General features: G+C 34.6%; 1 non-coding gene across 1 annotated transcript; it reads right to left on the minus strand.

Annotated features, from left to right (window-relative positions):
• Nucleotides 1–4,260: 4,260 nt before the first annotated feature.
• Nucleotides 4,261–4,367, minus strand: LOC127109238 (small nucleolar RNA R71). Its single transcript, XR_007796568.1, has one exon. It is a non-coding gene; the product is annotated as a small nucleolar RNA R71 (small nucleolar RNA).
• Nucleotides 4,368–4,864: the final 497 nt, after the last annotated feature.

Below are 4,864 nucleotides of genomic sequence, written 5' to 3' on the forward strand. Positions count from 1 at the left end.
ATTTATACACAATGGAGCACATGATCCGGTGGCAATGGTCGTGGGTTTGACCCTCCCCTCAGCCCTTTTTTTATTCCTTTGTTCATTTTTTCATGTTTTGCCTTTTTTATATTTATTTTAATTTTTGTTTATCTCTTATTTGTTTTTTTTATTTTGATTTTGTTTTTCTCGATATCAAAATATGATAAAATTAGGTTGAATTATTTTTTTGGCTCTTTTTATTTAATATTTTTATTTAGTTTCTTTTATTAAAAAAATCATAAATATGTTTTAAATAAACTAAATTAAGGGTCTATCTTCTTTTATTATATTTAACAAAGATCAACAAAAAATTAGATATTCTTTTTATGATTGATGCTCACCCCATAAAAATGAACAAAAAATCTTTTAGTATTTATTTATTTTTGTTATATTTCCTTATTCAAAAATCATTAAAAAAATGTGTTTTTTCTTAACTTAGTTTGTATGGATTTGAATACTTCTTATTCCTGATGTAATCTCTTGGTGACATTTTGATCCTAATCCCATGAGTCCTTGATCCATTTATTCATGTCATGATTTGTTTGAATTCTATTTCTTTGAAATTGTTAGAAACATGATTCATACAAAAACCTAAATTCATGGAAATCCTAATGTCTTGGTTGTTTTGAACTTGATGCTTCTTGAGGATGCCTTGATACTTCTTCATGCTTGAGCACTTGATGCTTGTTTAGGACATGATTCACATTTTCTCTCACCTTGATGCTTGTCCATTACTTATGATTTTGCTTTGTCTTGTTTGTGTTTGTCTTGACATGTTCATGATTGATTAGTTTATCTTGTATATACTCATGTGACCTTGATACTTATGCTTGACATGTTTTGACATTGACCATGATACTCGTATGTCATATCTCTTGCACGATCTTGATGATTGAGATCCATCTTATCCTTGAGTTCTATTAATGCTTGATACCACCTTTTGTTAGGTTTTGACCTAATTGTATAGTAGTACTCATGATGATGATATATGCTTGATTCTTGTCCTTGATGACTAATGTTTAACCCCCTTGTTACCATGATGATTATCTTGTCATTATTTATGTAACAATCCAAGGGAATGAGATGGTATTCACTAGCATTGTCAATCTACTCACCCCTTTTTATATTTATTTATTTAAACTTTCTTTCATGCTTTGTAGTGTTAAAGATTAGCATTTCAAAATCCTTTTGCCACTTTGGCTTGTTTTCTTTAAACCTCTTAAGATTAGACATGAGTCATCCTTAGTTGAGATGTAATCCTCATATCCCTATTATTTGAGATGATATTGATTCTTTCCATTTGAGTTGAGCTAGTGACATACTTGTTGATATATATATATATATATATATATATATATATATATATATATATATATATATATATATATATATATATATATATATATATATATATATATATATATATATATATATATCCAAGTTGGAGCCATTCTCTCATTATGATGCAAGATCTATCTCCTTTACTTATATGGTGGATTAGTTGAGTCTTCCCCTTTAGATGACAACATGTCTCTTCTTATTTTAAAACCTTTTTGAAGGGAACTACGACACTTTGATCATTCATTGCACAAGGAATGTATGTAGATATAAGATTCTTTGAAATATTTTCAAGCATTCTCTTCTCATCTCCCCATTCTTTTTGATAAACAAGCAAGCAAACAAACAAACTTTTAGCCAAAAACACAAATATTTCAAAAGGTTTCTATAGAGTACTATATATACATTGGGTGCTAATACCTTCCCTTTGTATAACCAACCCCCGAACCTAGAACTTTGTTCTTTTTATTAGTTTTATTTAAAAACTTCTTTTGGGATTTATTTCACTCTTTTCCCATTCCTTTGGAAATAATAAAGCGTTGTGGCGACTTTCACTAATACGAGTTAAGTGAATCAATGGCTTATAGTCAAATTTTCATCGCTATAGAAAAATGACGACTTCACTGGGGAATATCATCCCTAAGAGGGTTAAGCCTAATTTGTTATATATGTGGTTCGTGCTATTATTATTGTTTGTTGTTTGGATCATGAATTTTTGGTCATAAGTTTTGCTAACATCAATGGATCTTGGGTGTTGATAGGTTGAAAAGACAAATCCACTTAAAAGGATGGTTGATTTTGGGGAAAAATAGACCTAATTTGTTATTCATATTGGAGCTTTTGCTTTACTTGGGCCTATGGATCTATGTATAGGCAAGCAAAGTGGAAAATAGCAAAAAGGAAAGAAAAAGAGAAGAAAATGAAGAAAAATAGAAAGCATGGCGCTCACCACACCAAGTGGACATGTGGCACCCACCACTTGGATGTGCGGCGCCTGCCACATGACCTAAAGTAAGTGGTGGCGCCCGCCACGAAGCTAGGAAGTGGTGGCGCTCATCCCGGAAAAGGTGGCACCCGCAACAGTAACCTTGTTAGGGTTGTGGTAGCCGCCATCAACCCGGTCTCCCTTATTTCTCTCCATCTTTTTAGCCACGACCTCCACATTTTTAGCCATGACTTCCACACACCTTTTCAACTAATGAACGCTACAATTAGGGGGAGTGGAAGTATATAAAGGAAGGTAGATTTTCTCACCAAAGGGGTGCATTTTTCCAATCAGATTATGTTGGTTAGATTTTCTTAAGCGGTTTCTTACTTTGTAAAAGCAATAGATTCTCCACATCAGTGACTATTGCAATTTATTGTTTAAGCATCTGAATTTGATTATAACGGTGTACTTGATTGCCAAAGCTTGTCGTCATTGTTTAATTTGAAGAATCAGTATTCATTCCAAGTTCTCGAGTTATATTCTAGGTTTTATTTTAATTGACATTTTAATTACTTATGCCTTATTGTATGCTTCATTGTCTGAATATCATGTTTGTTACCGGATCTATGTTCGGCTAAACCTCTAGGTATCGGTATGTAAAGACCGTCGAAACGACGGGATTCATAAATAATTAGTGTTGGCTTTTATAAAATATAATTTTTCGGTTTTAGTTTCTTGTTTTATTCAAAACTGTTTTTCATACGAGAGTACAAAGCAAACAAAGGTTACGGTCAATAAAAACGAGAGTGTGAGACTTTAACCGGATAACTGAAACTATGCATTAATGCTAAACACAACAAGAGCGCTTTAGGATTAATTAGACTTTATTCATATTCAAAAATTACTTTTAAATTCATAATGAGACCGCGAGAGCCAAGAATTTTGGTTTAAGAGTATGGTCAGAGTCAATAAAAACGAGAGTGTGAGACAAATTCCTTTTTATAAATAATTTCTACTGAAGAATATTTCCATCAATAAGATTACACCAACTATCTATCGAATCCCCAAAGTTTGATGCGTTACATACCAATATCCCTTTATTAAATATCTTTATTAATATTCTGTTTACATTATAGTTATTTCTCTTCATCCCTCCTATCTTAGAAAAATCCCCATCCTTAGATTTACATAGTAACATTAGATAACGATACGTCGATTATTAGTCCTTTTGGGTTCGATAATCTTTAAAACTACGCAATACGACTGTGCACTTGCAGTCACAATTACCATAGACTTACTAAGTCACGATCAAGTTTTTGGCACCGTTGCCGGAGACTAATTTAGTCGATATCGTAACTCCAGTATTGCCCAGTATAGACTAAGGCAAACAATTCTATTTCCCTTTCTAATTTGTCGAGTGTATGCCAAGTACTCGCTTTCAAGACGAGAAATTAAAGCTATCGTTCGACTAACCTGAGCGTTATCTAAAATTAGAACGCCAGATACGAGACCTAATACGAGAACATCGTATCAAGATAAATCTTCTCGATCCTAATATCCCTATTCCTGAACTAGTTACACAACCAGAGATGGTCGAAGAATCGCAAAACTGTCCTCTTAAGTACTATGCAATCCCTTCGCAGGATGAACCACATAACAACATCGCTGCCCCTGCCATCGAGGAAAATAATTTTGAGCTAAAACCTTTATTGTTGTCAGCCGTATAGCAAAACCAATTTTCAGGTAGTCCCACAGAGGACCCGAACCTACATTTGTCAGTGCTTTTGCAATACGCAGACACAATGAAAGTGAATGGAGTCTGCCCCGAAGCTATAAGACTACGTCTTTTTACTTTCTCATTAAGAGATATAGCTAGAGCTTGGCTCCAGTCTCTACCATCCAACTCTGTCACTACGTGGAATGAGTTGAAGAAAGTTTTCTTAGCACGATATTTCCCACCTAGTAAGATGGCAATGCTAAGAGCCCAAATAAATGGGTTTAAACAAAAAGATAACGAATCACTTTTTGAAGCTTGGGAGAGATACAAAGAAATGATAAGGATTTGTCCACATCACGATCTATAAGAGTGGTTGATCATCCATACCTTTTACAACGGTCTCTTATACAACACAAGATTGACAATAGATGTCACCGCAGGTGGCGCACTTATGGATAAGTATGGCCCAGAATCATTACTAGTGGGGAAGCGAAAGAACCTCCGTAGAGAAACCTCCAACGAAAGGCGGTATGTACAAATTAAGTAGTCTTGACCATGCCAATGCTAAGGTAGACGCTCTTACTCAAAAGATAGACAACTTAACCATAACATCTGCAGCCACCGTGGCTGCCGTAGCACCAAAATGCGAGATATGTGGAGTTCCTGGGCATGCTTCCCCTGAATGTCAACTTCTAACAGGAGTCTCCACAAACCAGGTGAACTATCCTCAAGGAAGCCCTTACTCAAACACCTATAACCCAGGTTGGAAGAATCATCCTAACTTTTCGTACAAAAACAATAATGTATTGTATGCACCTAACCAGGCACCTGCTGTACCACCAGGATATCATAAAGATGCC

The sequence above is a fragment of the Lathyrus oleraceus genome, chromosome 7 (assembly GCF_024323335.1).
Source record: "Lathyrus oleraceus cultivar Zhongwan6 chromosome 7, CAAS_Psat_ZW6_1.0, whole genome shotgun sequence".
NCBI classification, from domain to species: domain Eukaryota; kingdom Viridiplantae; phylum Streptophyta; class Magnoliopsida; order Fabales; family Fabaceae; genus Lathyrus; species Lathyrus oleraceus.